General features: G+C 42.9%; 1 long non-coding RNA gene across 1 annotated transcript in view; it reads left to right on the plus strand.

The window, feature by feature from the left end:
- The window catches only part of LOC130708639 (uncharacterized), a 55,370-nt gene that overhangs the window by 17,083 nt on the left and 17,942 nt on the right, over nt 1-20,345 (plus strand). The window contains exon 3 of the long non-coding RNA XR_009008924.1: nt 12,176-12,315. This is a non-coding gene — a long non-coding RNA (uncharacterized LOC130708639). The remainder of the gene's footprint in view (nt 1-12,175; nt 12,316-20,345) is intronic.

Consider the following 20,345-nt stretch of genomic DNA (forward strand, 5'->3'; position numbering starts at 1 on the left):
CCTCAGGGGTCCCCTCAAGCAGGGGAGGATAAACCAATTTTCCTTGTGCCTCGTCAGTGCCATTTGGTCTCCCTCTCTCCATACTCTTTTTTTTTTGTTTTTAATTGAAGTATAGTTGATTTACCATGTTGTGTTAATTTCTGCTGTACAGCAAAGTAAGTTAGCCATACATCCTCTCTCCATACTCATTCAATAGCACAAAAGCCAGAGAACTAATTTGGCTACAACACAACCCTCCTCAGAGTGCTGGGGAGGCAGAGAAATCAAATACGAGCAGAGCCCAAACCCTCCCTAGTGGGCAAGGCTCATTTGTAAATAATTTTAGTCTTGTTACCCATTTGATAACCATATATCCTTCCCAGTGGGTACTGGCAGCATGTCAGATGGAGATCACTTATGAAGAGATTCCTCATTTTCCAAACCCATTCTGGCTTCTCAAGAATCTGTGAACTGGGGAAGCCAATGATACTAAAGGAATGATAGGCCCATTTTTTTTGCCCCTTTTGGGGGCTTGGGTGGGGAGTGGTAGAGCAGAATAACATCTTCTGTGCACTTATTCATTCAAGAAACATTTACTGAGCTTCCTCTGTGGCAGGCAGTACCAGAGATATGGGAAAGAGAAATCCTGCATATACGATCTGTCTCGATTTTGCAAATACGTTTCGCTGGGTCACTATTGACATCTGCAGGAGGATGTCAGGTCCTAACCCCTGAAACGTATGGTAAACATACTTTGCAGATGTGATTAAGTTAAGCATCTTGAGTTGAAGAGATTATCCTGAATTATCCAGTTGGGCCCTAAATGCCATCACATCTATCCTTTTAAGAGGGAGGCAGAGAGATTTTACAATGACACACACAGGGGAGAAGGCGATGTAAAGATGGAGCAGGAAAAGATTTGAAGATGCTGGTCTTGAAGATTGGAGTGATGCAGCCACAAGCCAAAGAACCCTGGCAGCCCCCAGAAGCCGGAAGAGGCAAGGAACTGATTCTCTCCTAGAGCCTCTGCTGGGAGTGTGGCCTTTTTGACACTTCAATTTTGGCCCAGTGAAACTTAGGTTGGACTTCTGGGTTCCAGAATTGTAAGAGAATACGTTTTTGTTGTTTTAAATCCCCAAACTTGTGGTAATTTGTTACAGCAGCCCCAGGAAACTAATACAACATCCTTACAGATAAACATGGGTCTAGAAGACAATTTAGACAGGCAGTTATCTGACCAACTCTATTTATTGTTCACTTGGCACATATTTATTGAACTGCAATGTTCCAGGCACAGGAGATAAAGTATGAATAAGCTGACAATGTCCCCACTGACACTGGGGAGGGGGAGGGAGCAGGTAATAAAGAGGTAAAATAAAATATATTAAAAAGGTAATTTTAGTTATTGCTAAGTGCTTTGAAGAAAACAGAGTTAGGGTAATGAGGATTTGGGGAGGGGGTATTTTAGACTGGGTAATAGGAAGGCCTTTCTGATGAGATAACATTAGAGCTGAGTCCTGAATATCTAGGAGGAGTTACCATCTTGGGAAAGCTTTCCAAATGGAGGGAGCTGGAAGTACAAAGGCCCTGAGGTAGAAATGAGCTTAATATGCTTGAGCTTAATCATGCACAGAAAGACCAGATTCCTCCAAGTCAAACTGGAAAGTCTTCTCTTACAGAGGGTTGCAGGGTTCTGTTGGAGGCCCTGACCTGTGTAGTTTTCTTTGTTTATAACTAAATTGGAAGTAAACATATAAGTCATATTTATCAAATATGTGGGTAATACAAAGCTACAAAGCTACCTTCTACAAAGGTAGAACTTGTATTGGGTTAGATGTCAGGGATTGGGTTTTACTGTACCTTGGCAGATGTGAGCAAAACTCCAAAGACTCCTGACTTGGGACTCAAAAAAATTACTTGCCTAAATGAAGAGGGGGAACCCAGCTTGAGTGCAGTACTTGTGCGAAGGCCCTAAAGCTCAACATCAGCAAAGAACCTGATGGGACTGTTGTATAAAGGGGAAGCACTTTTACAGGTTTTTAAAGTACGGAGTACAGTTCAAGGGAAGAGGTAGCTACAGGCTTCTGGAGTTCCGAGTGGGTACCACGATTTACGGGGTCATAGAAACAGGTCGTTCATTCATTCATTCCTTCCACTGATAAATGTTTAATGAGTACATGCTATGTGCCTGGCACTGACTAGGTTGTGGGGAAATAGCACTGAATAGGAAAGAAGCATTTGCTGACCTCAGAGAGCTTATATTCTAGGGAGAAAAGAGACACTGTAGACTTCATGGTGTACTTATTATCTTTTTCTCTATATTAGATTTTTTTCAGGTTATAAATTATTTTATAGTAATAAAATCGCAAAATCAAATGTTACAGAAATATATGACACAGAAAAGAACCCCCTTCCCCAGTACACTCATCTTCTTTCCCCAGAGATAGCCACTGTCAATAGGCTTGGGCATTTTTCTCTAACTTTTAAAAATATACATGTAATATATTTTGAAAGTATAAAAAGGGAACCATATTCTTTTTAATTTTTTTTAGGTTAATGTATTTTAGACATTCTTCCATATGAATACAAAGAAATCTACCTCATTCTTCTAAATGGCTGAGTAAAAACTCCATTTGATGAATGTACCACAGTTTATTTAGCTAGTATCTTATTGATAGGTGTGTGTATTGTTTCCACTTTTTCACTATTGTAAACAATGTTGCAAAGAAAATTATTCTGCATATCTTTTTACATATGGTGGGAGTATTTATTTCTAAAGGATAAATTCATAGCAGTGGAAATGCTGACTCAAAGGGTATGAAAAATTTAAATAATAGATGCTACCATATTTCTTACTACTCAGGTTGTACCTGAATGAGCGTGCAAATCAGAATGCATGCTTTCTTGTAGCCTCAGCAACACAGAATATTAGCAGTGATTTTAATCTTTGCCTGTCTGATAGGCAGAAGATAATATCTTGTGGTTTACATGAACCACTTTTGGCCTGCAACTGAGAATAACAGTTAGGCAGGGATGTGTATTGTAGGTCAGCTATGTAAGTCAGAGAGGCAGAACTGCTGAGGTTGGAAATTAACCAGGCAGAGGTGGGGTGAGGGGTGACCAAGGCACTCCAGGCAGTTCACACAGCACGTGCAAAGGCCCTGTGGGGAGAGGAAGTCTGGCGTATCAACAGGACTAAAACACTTCCAGGGGGTTGGGGGCAAAGAACACAGAGCAAGGAGGAAAGTAAAGAGGGAGGCAAGGACCAAATCTTGCTGGGCCTTGGGGTTCATCATAAGGGTTTTGGTCTTTATCCCAAGAGAAAAGGGAAGCCAGTGGAAAGCTTGGAACAATCTGACATGATCAGACCAGCATTTTGAACAGATCCCTCTGGCTGCTGTGTGGAGAATGGATTAGGAAGAGGGGAGAGTAGCTATTTTGGGAGTCCAGGTAAGAGATGATGGTAGCCTGGATTAGGGTGGAATCTGGACTAAGGTGTAGCCTAGACATGGAGAGAAGTGGGTAGATTTAAGAGTTACTTAGGCCACAAAATGGATAGGAATTGATGCTTGGATGGGCTTGGATGGGGAGTGTGGAAGAGGGTGGTATCCCGGAAAACTCCCAGGTTTGTAGATGGGAGTTGTCATCAGGATGATGAGATGTCAAAGGACCAGGTGATGATCAGCCTGAAAAGTGAAGATCCAAAGGAAAGAACTGCTTTGGAGAGCAGCCACTAGCCCACAGCTCCATCCACGGCCAGGGACCATGTGATTCTGCCCCTTGGTCACAGCCAATTGGACTGGGAGAGTGCCATGATTTGGCCTGCACGGAAGCCTGCCCGTGAAGGGGACAGTGCCAGAATGAGCCGATGAGACCCCCTTCAGGGAGTTTGAAGAAGAACCCAAGTGAGGGGCAACATTTGGAACTCGGGGAAAGAAGAATGGTCATGCAAAAAGGCAGGAAGGGAAAGTCATGAGTAAACCAATGTCATGAGTAAGGAAGGAGGAGAGAAGAGAAAAGCCAGTGGAGAAGTGGCTGAAGACCCATAGAGCAGTAGAGAGGGACTGATGGCCCCTGACCCTGAACTCGGCCCGGTGGTTAAGGGCCAGCTTTCCACTTGAGCAGATCGAGGTTTGATTTCCCAGCTCTGATGCTGATTAGCTGGGTGACCTTGAACAAGTCACTAAACTTCTCTAAGGCTCTGCTCTCTTCCCTCAACTATAAAATAGACAGCACAGTATTTATTTATTGGGCTTGTTGTGAGGATTCAACAGATACACGCGAGAATGGGAGATTTCTGCAACACAAAACCACTAGAGAACCATTATTCAGAATTGAAAGTTGAAAAAAAATCTACAAATCAATAAGAAAAAGACAGCCAACCCAAAAGAAAAACAAGCAAAAGGTTTGAACAAGCTCTTACCCAAAGAGGATATTAACATGGCTTAAAAATACATGAAAATATGATCAACCTCAATAATAATAAGGGAAATACAGTGAGATTCTGCATGCAACAACAGAGATGAATCATATAAATGCAATATTGAGCAAAAGTATCAAGACAGAGATGAATGTATGAAGTATGAGTCTGTATTTAAAGTTAAAAAAACAGTCATTAAAACTACAATTAAATACTATACACACACATCAGATTGGCAACATTTGAAAAATGTGGTAATGCCAAGTATTGGTGAGGATGTGGAGCAACACGAAATCCACACGTTGCCGGCGGAAATGTAGACTAGTATAACTATTTGGGAAACACTTCGGCATTCTAATAAAACTGAAAACATGTACATCCCACAACCCAGCAATTCTACTCTTGGAGATACATATCTAAGAGGAACTCCTCATGTACACTAGAACATATACTCAAGCATATCCATAACTTTGTTCATGGTCTCGTGCTGGAACCAACACAAATATCCATCAATTGTAGAACAAATAAGTTATTTTGTGATATAGTCACAAGTGGAATACTATACAGCACTGAAAATGAATCAACTATGTCATAGAGAACAGCATGAATGAATCTTATAAACAAAATGTTGAACCAAAGAAATAACACGTAGTATATGATTCTACTTTACAATTTAAAAATAGGCAAAACTAAACTATAAACTATATAATGGAGTTTGTATCATATAGCATATATTTTTGAGCAAACTATAAAGAAAAGTAACAAAGTGATTACCACAAAAGTCAGAATAGCGGTTGCTTTTGGGGGAGGGGAAGGCTCTGGGACCAGAAGGGGATACCTGGGGGAGGGGGATTCTGCAGTGCTTGAAGGTATTCAATTTCTTCACTGAGGAGGTAGTTATACAAGTGTTTGCTTTGCGATTGTTCATTATGCTGTACATTTGTTTTGAACACTTTAATCGAAGAGTATTTTATTCCACAATTTAAACAGATTTAAAAAAAAGATAGCTAACACTTGTAAAATGCTTGGCATAGTGCCTGGCCCATATTAAGAGCTCAGCAGATGGCAATTTTATTTACTGTTATAACCCAGTTGTTAGAGCCATGTTGTATCCTAAGCAACCTCCTAGCTCCTGGACTGAGCTCTAGTCTCTGTGAGGCCTGGCTCTGTGGTGGAGCTTCTGGACTCCTCTATTTCCTAGGGTGGCGCCCAAATAAACCCCGTGACTTAAGACAGTGCTTCTCAATTGATATGTTCTGGTTTACTGCATGGCCTCAAACTCTTCCTGGGTGTGTTGCCAAATTTTGGCAACGTGTAAGACTTTTTTAAAAAGCATCTCTGTCGTTAGGCAATGCCAGAAAGCAAGATTGCTAAACTGAGCACCACCGTGAGGTGGTGCACAGCCAGAGTCCAGCCTGCTGCAGGTCAGAGGTCAGGGGTCAAAGGTGGAACCCCCTGGCAAGCTGGTGCCAAAGAAATGAGAACACGTGAGAACTTGGTCCATGGGGGAAGTAAGGTCACACCCAAATAGTAGTGATGGCAGAAGGGGACCAAGTGAATCCCAGGATGACTGGATGTCATTTAAAACCCTTGAAGCGTGTAGCCCCCAAATCTAGCAATCCACAGAAAGGTTGTCAATCACTGACTAAGGTCACCTGGAATGTCTCTATTCCTTGCAAGCCCGATGATGGAATCACCGTTTCATAGCTATTGGAGGGGTTGTTGTGTACAACAGCTCATTATAATAATAGCTAATAATTATGGAGTGCTGCTCATAAGCCAGGCATTGTGCTAATATTTCAGCCTCCTTTCCACCCTAGGAGGTAGGTGCTCTTATCATCTCCCTTTCAACGGATGAAGCACAGAGGAATTGAGTGACTTGCTGAAGGTCACCCAGCTCGCAAGGGCTAGAGCCAGGAAGAGGGCTATTCTTATTCTCTGATTCTAGAGGGACGGCACAGCCCAGAGACTGGGAGTTAGATGGAGACAGGTTTTGCTAACAACAAGCAAAAATGTCCTACCAGTGAAACGGGGAGTTTTAGAGAACAGCAAATTCTCTCTCTAAGCAGAGGCGGCAAGACGGTTTAGGTTTTAGGAGAGATTCCTGCACTGGGTAACAGGTTAGACTAAATGCCTTTCAAGGTCCTTTCAAAGAACCCCAAATTGTAAGTCTGGGTCTTGGTAGAGTTTCTAAATGGGAAGAAGGTGTGTGGAGAAGCTTCTAAATGGAGAAGAAGGTAGAGCTTCTAAATGGGGTGTGTGCTAGACTATCTGCTTATTTTCTTTTTAATATGAACCTCCAAACTTCAGTGCATAGTGTGGTGTGTAAGCTATTTGAGTTCACTTTCATATTGATGTCACGAACTTCCTCAGAACTCTTGAGGCACAGGAAAATTATTTTCCCTGTGGGGTTGTTTTCTTTTAGCCTTTTAGCTGACAGTACTTGTAAAGGGCCTTTCTGACTGGCAAGAAAATACCTTTCTAAGCTTTAGAAGAGAAATAATTTGCATTAAACTTTCTCCCACACTTACTTAATTTCAGACCTGAGGTACTGATCTTTTCCTATGGACTTTCCTGCCACACCTCCCACGAATGGCGTGTGTGGTGTGAAAATTCCATGTGCAGCATTAACAATGGCGTTTGATAGCACTGGGGCTATTTAGAATCTGCCCTTTAGACTGAAATGATATATCTGGCTTTGTTTCCAGGGTTACAGAAGCTTTTGTAGTCTATTTCCATGGCTGTGTCCCGTGGAAATGCATTACTTTCTGCATTTCAGAAAGCAGAGCCTCTGCTCCCACCCTCCAGGATAATGGAGGCATACGGCAGCGTCTCTAGTTAGAGTTGGCTTTGGTTGAGCCTTTTCCATTACCTGGTGAAACTGACTTTATTTTTTTTAGAGGAGTTTTAGGTTCATAGCAAAATACAGTAGAAAGTACAGAATTCCCACATACCTCCTGCCCCCATATATGCACAGCCTGCCCCACTATCAGCAACCTCCACCAGAGTGGTACATGTGTAACAATCGATGAACGCACACTGACACATCACTATTACCCAAGGTCCACATTTTACATTATGGTTCACTCTTGGTGTTGTCCACTCAGTGGGTTTGGACAAATGCATCATGGCAGGTATCCACCGTGACAGTATCATACAAAGCAGTTTCACTGACCAAAAAATCTTCTGTGCCCTGCATATTCATCCCTCTCACCCTCTAACCCCTGGCAACCAGAGATCTTTTCACTGTCTCTGTAGATTTGCCTTTTCCAGAATGTTGGAATCATGCAGTGCAGAGCCTTCTCAGACTGGCTTCTTTCACTTAGTAATATACATTTAAGGTTTCCCCATGTCTTTTTGTGTCTTGATAGCTTGTTTCTTTTTAGCGCTGAATAATATTCCATTGACTGGATGTACCACAGTTTGTTTATCCATTCACCTACTGAAGGACATCTTGGTTGCTTCCAAATGTTGGCAATTATGAATAAAGCTGCTATAAACATCCATGTGTAGGTTTCTGTGTGGAAATAAGTTTTCAGTTCATTTGGGTAAATAGCAAGGAGCACGATTGCTGGATCATACGGTAAGAGTATATTTAGTTTTGTAAGAAACTGCCAAGCTGTCTTCTGAAGTGGCTGTACCCATGCCTTCCCACCGGGAATGAATCGGGGGACGCGGAATGGCGCTTCACATTCTGGCCAACATTTGGCGATATCAGTGTTCTGGATTTTGGCCATTCTGATAGGTATATCGGAGTATCTCATTGTTGTTTTAATTTGCAATTCCCTAATGACGTAAGACGTTGAGAATCTTCTCATATGCTTATCTGCCATCTGTATATCTTCTTTGGCGAGATGTCTGTTTATATCTTTTGCCCATTTTTTAATCGGGTGGTTTGATTTCTTATTGTTGAGTTTTTAGAAGTTCCTTGTTGTGGATAACAGTCCTTTATCAGGTGTGTCTTTTGCATATATTTTTTTCCCAGTCTGTGGCTTGTTTGTTGTCTCATTCTCTTGAACATATATTATTTTAACAGTGCTCTGCTACATGTTGTATGGGCATATAAAACATATTTAAGACAGAATTTCTTACTTTTAAGTTGCTTATCGGGAAATACCTATTTCCTGGATGCAGAAAGATGCCCATTGCTTCTTTTATTGGTTACTAGTGAAGCTCTTAAGTGGATCATGGGAGTGGTAAACACTCTAGAGAATTGGTATATTTGGGAACTTGCTTGGGTATTGTTTTATGTGGTGAGAGTTCCACAATAAATTCTATTCCACTGGTTTAGGTATAGAGAAACTTGAGACTCTGACTTGTTTGGGAAGACAAAGTATCATTAGTATTCAAAGAAATGTTAGTGACTGATATTTGTATATTCTTTTACATTGCCACTTTCACTGATACTACCTCATTTGGTGATTATGAAGTGACGCATTCAAAGAAGAAATATGGCAATTTGGCTAAGGGAGAGAAATTTAATTTTATTTATCTGCCTTTTTTTACTTTGAAATATTTTAAAATATTTCACAGAAGGGGATCATTTCTCAATAGCACAGATTCACAGGTAGTACACCTCATATGATTTCACATTTGGAGTCAGCATTTGCTTATACTTAATTACATAATATCAGCAAATGAACATAATATGCTTCAACTTAAGCAAACATGTTTAAAACTAAACAAAACTCGGGAATTCCCTGGCGGTCCAGTGGTTAGGACTTGGCGCTTTCACTGCCATGGTCCCAGGTTCAATTCCTGGTCAGGAAACTAAGATGCCGCAAGCCATATGGTGCGAACAAAAAATAAAATAAAAAATAAATAAGTAAACAAAACTCTTCAGCGTGTCCATTCAACTAAGATCCCGCAAGCCGTATGGTGCGGCCAAAAAATAAATTAAAAAAATAAATAAACAAAACTCTTCAGTGTGTCCATTCATAAGCAAAAAACGGGGCCTGAAGACCCAGTGTGAACTGGATATCAGATACGTTCAGTCTGGATGCACTACATCAGTGCTAATCAGCTGGTACCAAGGTCATTTTGGAGCATAATGTCCCAACTCTAAATCTTAAATGAAAAGGAAGTTCAGACACTGAGCCAAGCAATGGAAGCACACTAGTGAGAGAGTATAATTTGTTAAGACAGACAATGAGCTGGATCCAGTATCTAGCATGGGTGCTCTCAACACTCTGTCCAGACCCAAAGAAAAAGAAATAGTCCACGTGGCCAAGTGTGCATTCCTCAGAGAGCGCCAGAGAGTGACAGAGGACAAGACGGGGACAGAAAGAGAGGGGACCAGTGTATCTTTGACCAGGAAGATATGCTGGGTCACCCAACTGCGGGTCCCTCTTCTTGGTGAGACTGATACAAATGTTTTTCAAAATGGCCCTTGCTGTGAGGTTCCCAAAGGCAAAGATTGAAAAACAGGAGATGCAGAGCATTAGGTCTAGAAGGGATCTGTGGCCAGGGATCTGTGCAGTGCAAAGGGCATGGGTGTGAGACCTCTGCAGGCCTGGGTTCCAGTCCTAGCTGGGTCCTTATTAGTTATATGACCTTGGGCAACTAACTTAAACCTCTGGGCCTTGATTTCTTCATTTATAAAACTGGAATAATAATTTCTGCATTCAGTACTGCTGTAGGGATGAAAGATAATTTACATCAAATACCTGGCCTATAGTAGGGATTCAGTAAATGTTACGTGACACAAAAAATCATTCAGGCCTTATTCATGTGTTTGATGATTCTACCGTAAGGAAAGACCAGATGCACTTTAAACACACTTCTGCTTATACTGTTTTCCTTGGAAATGAAATACTGTGCTAATGTGTTATCTCCTAAAGAGTATTATTAAGCATGTATCCACTAGGATGCTTTCAGTTACAAGTTGCAAACCCCCCAACTCTAGCTTTAAAAAAAAAGTGAATTTATTGATTCATAGAACTGTAATGTCCTGTGATAAAATTAGCTTCAGGAAAAGCTTGACCCAGCAGCTCCATGATATATTGAAAGACCCAGTTTCTTTTTGTTTCTTCTCTGCTACCCATGGTATCAGTTTTATTCCAAGTCTGCCTTTGTGGTTGCAAGATGGATGTCAGCACAAGTCTGGGTCCCTCTGTTAGCATTGATTTACTCTATGTGATGGAAAAACTACTGTTATATTGGCTATAACAAGATAAAAGTATATTTCTCCCCAGTATAAGAGAAATCTAGAGATAGGGAGTCTAGGGCTGGTATGGTGGCTCATCGTACCATGGGCCCTGATGTCTAACTGGATGCTCCACATCTTAGGGCATGGTTCCCTTTCTCAAGGTCACCTCAAGGTCCAAAAGAACTGCAGAAGCTCCAACCATTACATCTGCATTCTAGGCAAGAGGAAGGAACATGAGAAAGGCTTGCCTCTTTTCTTGTAAGGAGATTCATTGGAAGTACCACACAATCCTTTTGCTTCCATCTCCTTAACTGGAACTTAGTCACATAGGGCGGTTGCAAAGGACACTGGGAAACAGAACCATGTTGGACTCGAATATGCCCAGCTGGAAACTGAATCATTCTTATTCCCAAGAAGAAAGGGAGAGAGTATTTGAAGGCAACCAGCGGTTGTTGCCACTGAGGGCCACACACTTCCTTATTCAGGCCCAGTGGACACAGAATGTCTTTTGGCAGAGCTTCCACAGAAGACAACAGATGTTTCTTTCTTGGAAGATCCCAGAAATCACACCTCATGTCTCATTGGCTTAAACTGGGTCTTGAACCCACCCCTGCACCACTCAGTGTAGGGGAGTGTGTGGGAGAGATGATCAGTCCTGATTGGCTTGAGCATGTGACAGCCACTCCTGGATTAAGGGTGGGGCTGGTTCCCCCAGCCACATCCCTGTGACACCCAGGGACCCATCAGGAAAAGGGAAGGGGCAGTGGACGTCAGTACAAAGTTTTCCTCCCTCTATACTCCCCCACAGTCCTCTTTGCACTATGCTAAACAATTCTAGGACCTTTAAACTTTGGTAAAAGCTGTGAATTTTAGATCCCTTCTTTATCTTATAGATCTTTTCTGAATCTTCTCCAATCTTCCCTGATTGACACTGAGCACAGCAATAAGCAGGCAAATCTCCAAGCCTCTCTAAACCTCAGTTTCCCCATCTGTAAAGTGATTAGGATCACACTATCTACCTTTCTCCAAAGATCAGATGCGATGGTGCATGTATGCTTGGCACACAGCGAGCATTTAATAAAGGCTAAATAATAAAGATGCTCATACTTCCTGATTCTTGGATCCTATTCCCCTACTTGTGTTTTTCTCTATCACGCTTGTTTCTTTACCTGAAGCCTTAGAATCCTCTTCTTGTTCTACCCCAGCATCTGTTTCTGTGGTACAGATGAACCTATTTGCAGGGCAGGAATAGAGACGCAGACGTAGAGAACGGATGTGTGGACATGGTGGTGGTGGGGGGGAAGGGGAGGGTGCGATGAACTGGGAGATTAAGATTGACATATATACACTACCATGTGTAAAATAGATAGCTAGTGGGAACCTGCTGTATAGCACAGGGAGCTCAGCTCGGTGCTCTGTGATGACCTAGATGGGTGGGATGGGGGTGGGGGTGGGAGGGAGGTCCAAGAGGGAGGGGATATATGTATATATACAGGTGATTCACTTCATTGCACAGCAGAAACTAACACAACATTGTAAAGCAATTATACTCCGGTTAAAAAAAAAAGAAGAAATTCTTCTCAATAAATGCCCCATGTCTATTTCTGACCTCATTTCTAATTTGCCAGGGTAACTTTCTGTGCCTGGAGGTGTAACAGTAAGAGAAGATGACGCAGGAGGGCCTAGAGGAGACGAGGCACTGCGAGGGGTTGGAGGAAGAAAGGCTGGTGTGGGCCTCCCGGGCCACAGCCTCACCTCTGCTGAACAGGTGTCGACCTCTTGTTCCCGAGCTGAGTCACTTGGAAAAGGAAGAAGAATGGTCTCTATTTGTTCATGTGATTTTACATCAGAAACGCATCCTCAGTCCTTAGGTCTCGGAGCTCATTTTTCTGGGTACTGCTTAGAGTTAAGCTTGTGGATTTATTTAGTTTGGAGATTCAAAGGTGAGGCGCTCTGTCTTGAGCTGAGAAAGCCACGTCCAGCTGCATCTAAGACAGTTTGTCCTCACCCTCCTCCCTCCTTCCAGCCTTCCCTCCTTGCTTCGGCAAGGCTGGAGGAGCTGGGAGGATTTGCACGCAGTTTCCAACACAAAGAGCTGCCCCTTGCACATCCTGGAGGAGACCACGGTTTCCCAGAGTGCCGCTTACCATTGAGTCTTAATAATCAGGGAGGGGATACTAGTTAACATCAACTGCCAGCCACTCTAAGCATTTTTCCATGTATAGTAATAGTAACGGCTAACAGTTAATATGGTGCTAACTATATACCAAGCATAGTTTAAATTATTTTATAAATATTAGTTTATAATATTTATAATATTTAAGTACTGTTACTCCCCGGTACTTCCCTCAAGTAATAACTACCAGCATCCTCATTTTACAGATGAAGAAGGGCTCAGGAAGTTTCAGTAACTTGCTCTGTGTCATTCAGATAGTGTCAGAGTCTGAATTTAACTAGTATCCTACAGTACCTCCCCAGGAGGCGGTTTTAGTAGTAGTATCATACCCACTTTACAGATAAGGAAACTGAGGCACAGTGAGAGGAAGTAGCCCTGAATTCAAAAGCAGGCAAGAGACTCCAGAGCCTGGGTCTTATCGGCCAGGTCATGCTACCTCATCCAGGGACATGTGGGAACATCTCCCGACCCTGCACTTCACACGGGGAGTAACTGAGGACCACATGCGATCATGTAACTAATCTGGAACAACTAGCAGCATGGCGCAGAATGCACACCCCATCAGTCCTGGTGTTGCTTTTGGGGCCTGAAGGGGAGGAAGGGAGGCAGCCCCTGTGGTCAACAAATTATGTCTCTGGCACGAGGAGCAGAATTCACTTGTGCTTTTGCTGCTTCCTGATCTCTTTTTTATTTCACCCGAGGGCAGCTGATCAGGGTGTCCTGGAACTCTTGGGGGGCTTCGAAGCAACAGACACCATAGTCAAAGTCCCACCAGTTAAATAAGGGAACTGGCAAGGGAAGACATCATTTTAAATGTAATTGATTGATTGATTGATACCATGCCTTGTTTCCGAAAGGATTTATGACAGTATACAGAAATGCCTCACATGCTGGGGAAGAGCATCAGTTAGGCTTGTGTGACAGTGAGTCTGGGATTCCCGCTCTCCGAACTCCCCTCCCCAGGGACCTGGACAGACCCCCATCATCTGTCCAGGTTTTTAATCTTTAAATTAGAAATGATGCCTTCCTAGTGAACTGGGCAAACAATGACGACAGTTCCCCTAAAGCTCCTAGCACAAGGCTGGCCCATAGGAGGTGCTCCGTGGATTGTCATTATTATTACCAGGCAGAGAATGATGCAGCATAAGGAAAACAAAGGGGCAGGGTCACAAAATGAAGCCAGATGTGAGACCCGTACAAAAATACCCATCACGAAGTCATACTCGTTTTTTCAGGACCAGTGGGAGGAAAGACACCCAGTTGTTAAATCATTTGCGGCACTCATAAGAGGGAAACTGTTCTCCATCTGGAGAGCCGGCTCCCCAGGCTTAGATGGAAAGATCTCTCTTGAGTCCTTCTAAGGAGGACACTGCAGTGTTATAAACAGTGTCTTCAACAACTTTAGAGTAAGACTAGTGACAAGTGCCAATGGCTGTCCCTTAATAGAGGCTAATGGAAACAAGCCACAGCATAATCCAATAGAAAACATTCCACTGAGAGCCGGCGTAAGAGAGTCCAGGCAAGGCGCTCTGGGCTGTTGTGACTTAACCAGGGGCGATAATAGCTAATGCTTACTGAGCATTTCCAGGGCCAGTGAGAATGCTGAGCCCTCAGCCCTCTTGTAAGTCTTACAACAACTGCAAAAAGGGATGAACCATGGGATTGATAATAGGATCATCCCATTTTGCAGTTGAGTAAACTGAAGCCCAGAAAACAGGTTAAGAAAGCTGCTCAGGTCACTGAGTTCATGATTTGTAGCCAGGCTTCACACCCAGGCTTTGGAGCTTGTGCCACTGCCCCTCTGTCACTCTGGAAAACTGGTTGGACTCAACCTCCGCGGGACGGTCCTTGTCAAATCTTAAGCAGCAGTGAATTCAAGCAAAGGTCTAAATCCTGATGAGTTTCTGAGAGGCAGATGTCCTGCCGGGCCAGTTACGTGGAGTGGTGTGCTTTCCCCCTCAGCCAAGATGGGACAGGACCAACAGACTTGTTCCAGGGCTTGAACTGAAGGTGCTCAGAAAAGGGAGGGCAAACAGGGGAGCAGGGCCAGATCCACCTCAGAAAGGGACCTTCAGTCCACTGGTGCACAGACACAGGGCTGATTGAGGACCCAAAGTTCTCTGTGTATCATGGCTATAATAATTTTAGTCTGAAAAAGTGTCAGAGCAGTTAGGTTCCTATTTTGGCTATTTCAGAAAAAAGGAATACAGTAGTTCCCCCTTATCCATGGGGGATACATTCTAAGATCCCCAGTGGATGCCTGAAACCACAGATAGTACCGAACCCCATATATACTATGTTTTTTCCAATATATATATAACTATGATAAAGTTTAATTTATAAATCAGGCACAGTAAGAGGTTAGCAATAACTAGTAATAAAATAGAACAGTTTTAACAATATACTATAATAAAAGTTATGTGAATGTGGTCTCTCTTTCTCAAAATATCTTACTGTACAAATTTAATGCCTTTTCCATCTTAACTAAGCACTTATCAACCACTGTGGCCGCAACTTCTGCAGTTTGAGATGCAACAGCAAAACTAGCACAAATTTCTTTTTCATTTTTCACAGTTTCATGGATAGAAGATTCATTCTTACCAAAGATCTTAGCACCCTCAGCATATGATTTTTTTTCCCTTCCCTATTAAGTCAAGAACTTTCACCTTTTCACTTAAAGGAAGCACATACGGCTTCTCTTTGGCATACCTGAATTACTAGCATCACTACTCTTGGGCTTTGGGCCATTATTCAGTAAAATAAGGGTGACTTAAAACACAAGCACTGCGATACTGCGGAAGTCAATCTGATAGCTGAGACGTCTACTGAGTGACTAAGGAGAGGATACACTAGACAAAGGGACGATTCACAGCCTGGGCAGGACAGAAGCAGATGGCTTGAGATTTCATCACGCTACTCAGAAGGGTGCACAATTTAAAACTTACGAAAACTTATGAATTGTTTATTTCTGGAATCTTCCATTTAATATTTTTGGACTACAGTTGGCTGCAGGTAACTGAAACCTCGTTAAGTGAAACCACGGATAAGCGGTGATGGTGGGGGGGGGGAGGCGGAACTACTGTATATGGTACCCATAGGATACTCAGTACAGTAAGTCCCCTACATACAAACGAGTTCCATTCCGAGAGCACGTTTGTAAGTCCAATTTGTTCATAAGTCCAACTAAGTTAGCCTAGGTACCCAACTAACACAATAGGCTATATAGTACTGTACTGTAATAGCTTTATAATACTTTTCACACAAATAATACATAAAAAACAAACACAAAAAAATAAAGAAAACATTTTTAATCTTACAGTACAGTACCTTGAAAAGTACAGTAGTACAGTACAACAGCTGGCATACGGGCTGGCATCGAGTGAACAGGCAAAATAAAGATACTGTATTACTGTACTCTACACAGTACTGTACAGTAAAGTACACAAAAGCACAACTACTTGTAGAGGATGCACACACATGACAATGTACGGCAGACACGTGAACTAACTTACGTGACTGGACATGTGAATGCACGTTTGCATCTTTGAAAGTTCGCAACTTGAAGGTTCGTATGTAAGGGACTTACTGTACATATTCCTTTTATTAGGATTTTTGCCTGGTATATTGGATCCCCAAACTATCTGGCAAGAAACAGTCCCAAATTCCTTTCTCCCCCCAGATAACCACCATCACAGCAGAATGATCCAGAAAGGCCAAATAGAGCATCGTGCTGTTTCCGCCTGGTAGACATTTCATGGCTATAACTGTAACACAAGCAGGACTCTGAGTGGTCCAGCCTTCTGGGCTCATCCTCTTCTTGTGATCCAGGCTAATCAGCAGTCCCATCTCCCCTTCTGTGAGAGCCAGGCCCTGCTCAAGATTTCCCAGGACTGCCCCTGAGGGCTAGTGGTCTCCCGCTCAGCCCACCACCCCTGTCCAGGGTTGTCAGGGCCTGGGGGTGACTTCCCTTTCCCTGCCCATGTCACCCGCTGCCACACGGGGACCCAGTTCCCTTCTCCTTTGTGCCTTAGGCTGCATACGCAGCTCACCTGGACTTGAAATTTGGTCTAACGCAGAGGAACTGGAGCGCAGCAGAGTATAGACAAAACGTCCCGCCCCTTATCGAAATCACACGCCATGTTTCCTTAAGGCCGTGGCTTGTCACTTTCTTCATGGGCTTGCTCCTCCCCAGGAGCTGCCATCAGGCCGACTAACTGCTTCCTCCAACCCCTGAGTTCCAGTCACTTTCCTACAAAGCAGAACTGATCTCATTTCCCATTTTCCCCTTAACCTCCCAGGCCATGGCCAGAGCTTGCCTTTCTCACCCAGAGTCTCATCAAGGGTCACATGATAGGTTTCTTCACTGCAAGGTAATTTATGTCCTAATATGTGAAAGTGGCCACAGTAGTGGTTTTCAATAGCATTTCCCCTGCTATATCATATATATCAGAGCTTACAGAATAGTTGCGAATTAAATTTTTACAAGGTAAGGACAAAATAATAACATAATAGAAATGACCAGAAATGAGTTTTCAAGCCATGAAAAGACATGGAGGAAACTTAAATGCATATTTCTAAGTGAAAGAAGCCAATCTGAAAAGGCTACTGTATGATTCCAACTCTATGACATTCTGGAAAAGGCAAAACTGTAGAGACAGTAAAAAGATCTGTGTTTGTCAGGGGTTGGGACGAGAGAGGGATGAATGGGTGGGGCACAGGGGATTTTTAGGACAGTGAAACGATTCTGTATAAAACTATTATGGTGGATACATGTCAGTATACATTTGTCCAAACCTATAGAATGGACAACACCAAGAGTGAACCCTAATGAAAAGTATGGACTTTGGGTGACAGTGATGTGTCAATGTGGGCTCATCGACTATAACACATGTACTCTCTGGTGGAGGTTGTGTGTATGAGGCGGGCAGGGCGTGTAAGGGAAATCTCTGTACTATGTGGTCGATTTTACTGTGAACCTAAAATTGCTCAGAAAAAATAAAGTATTTTTTTAAAAAAATGACCCCAAACAGAAGATGGCCACACAGTCTGATTAAGTAAGGCATGGTGATGCCAAAAATAAGGGAGGAGAAGGGACGGCTGTCAGCTGGGATGCCCCACCTGGCTCTCGGGACAGAAAGCGAAGGGCTGATTGAGTAACAAGGGATGGACCAGCTTCATCCATCCCTTGGATGAGGAGTGGAGCATCAGGAGGAGGGGGTCCCTGGGAGGAGGACAGGCTGAGCGAAGGCATGCAGGCAGCAAGACACACGACCCACTGGACTGAGGGCTGAGCAGAGTCCAGGCTGGCAGGAAAGGCAAGACCCTCACAGGTGAGGGCAGAAGCAGACCTCCGACTGCGGAGATCCTGCCAACTGTTTTCTGAATTTCCAGAGTGAACATGTTGACTGCGGTTCCCCACGTACGAGACACTCAACAATGTAAACTGCTAGGCTGCAGCTCTCTAATGAAGTCTACTTTCTTACAACATGTGTTTGTTTATACGGAGAGCTGTGAGAACTGGAGGGTGTCATGTCAGCCTCATCTTGGGTACCAGCTGATCTCAGTGACACTAGCATCCTGGATCCCAACACACGGGGTGCGGTCACTGATCCACCAGGGAGGCTGCCCAGGGCTGTACCGCGCTGCTCCGAATGGGTTTCATTTGCAGTGTGGGCCCACTTGACCTGAGTGAAGGCAACAGAAATGCCTCGAGTTGAAACGCCACTCCAGTGTCAGTTACGCCAGAGGTTCCCAAACTTCAGCCTGTGTCTGAGTCACCTGGAGGGCTTGTTAAAACAGAGTTTCATAACTACCTACCCCCAGATATTCTGATTTAGAAGATCTGGGGCAGGGATGGAGAACTGGCATTTCTAGCAAATTCCTAGGTGATACTGATGCTGCTGGTTGGAGATCACACTTTGAGAACCACGAGTCCATTGTGAACTTACGAAGCTTTTTCTCTCCAGTTCCTTTTTCTGCAAAAGGTGTGCCCTCAGGAACTTCAGATTTGGGAAGAAGAGTGAATGGATGCATAAAGATGGAAACAGCCCCAATGTCCACCAACAGACGAATGGATAAGCAAAATGTGATCTGTACATACAACGGAATATTATTCAACCATAAAAAGGAATGAAGTACTGAGTCTGCTACAACATGGATGACCCTTGAAAACTTCCTAATGAAAGAAGACAGTCACATAAGGGCACCTATGACATGATTCCATTTATATGGAATGTCCAGAATAAGCAATTCTTAGACAGGAAGCAACCTGGTGGTTGCCAGGAGCTGGGGCTAGGAGGGAATAGGGAGTGACTGCTGATTGGTTTTCCCTTTGGGATGATGAAAAAGTTCTGGAACTAGACTGATGATGGTTGCACAACATTGTGATTATACTTACTACCACTGAACTGTACACTTTAAAATGCTTAAGATGGTGAATTTTACGTTATGTGTATTTCACAACAATAAAGAAATGAAATGAGTGAATGGAGTATTCTAACTCAAATCATGGGGCCAGTTGAAATGCAAAGGCCTAAATTAGTGATTTTCAGCCCTTACTGCATGAAGAATCACTGAGCGGAGTAGGGGAGTGCTTATATCATTCCCTTGTCCTAGCTGTACCTAAACCAATTAAATCGAAATTTCTGAAGGTGAGGTCTAGGCATCAAAAATTTTAAAGTTCGCCCCCAGGTGATTCTAAGGTACAACTGGGATTGAGAACATTAGCCTGAAATCTCAAGGGCCAAATGGGCTGATGACCTATGTTCAAACTGACTTGAACTTCATCACAGACAATGCACCTTCATCTTTTCCCAAACTGGCTTGGAAATGGTATGTAGAGTAGAATGAGAAGGCTTTGAATCAGTTTGAAAATTGGGCTCCACTACCAACTAGCTGTGTGACCTTGGGCAAACCACATAACCTCTCTGAGCATTTGTTTTCCATTTCATAGGGTTTTTGTGAGGCTTACATGAAACAGACCAGTTTCTCAGTTATAACAGTGTCAAACACTGTATGGTCAACATGCATCTCTCTGCATCTCCTTCTAGACCAGAAGAGAGATCCAGGGCCTTATTTGTGGGAAAACCCTACACTGCAGTATCTTGTACTATAGGTTCAATTTTCTCCCCCAACCTGAGAGAAGGGACACGTTTAGGTTGGGAATTAGTGATAATGGTTTCTCGAGTCTATAATATGTATGTAAGTGGAGGAGATGGTGAGCCTGGTAGAAATCCCTTCTGTACTCATGCTCAGACTTTCTTTTGTGTACCAATCTCTATAATGATGTAAATACATTCTAAGATAAAAGTGGATAAAATTCACACACAAATTCCCAGGAGTAAATAAAATCATTCAGATGTTTTCATGTTTCTGTTCAGTCCTTACTGTTAGGTAATATAGATTATATATATATATATATATATATATATATATATATATATATATATATATATATATATATATATATATATATTTCTTTTTTTTAAATTGGGGTGTAGTTGCTTTACAGTGTTTTGTTAGTTCCTGCTGTACAACGAAGTGAATCAGCTATATGTATACATATATCCCCTCCCTCTTGGACCTCCTTCCTACCCCACCCCAATTCCACCCACCTAGGTCAC

This window comes from Balaenoptera acutorostrata, chromosome 7 (assembly GCF_949987535.1).
Source record: "Balaenoptera acutorostrata chromosome 7, mBalAcu1.1, whole genome shotgun sequence".
NCBI lineage: Eukaryota > Metazoa > Chordata > Mammalia > Artiodactyla > Balaenopteridae > Balaenoptera > Balaenoptera acutorostrata.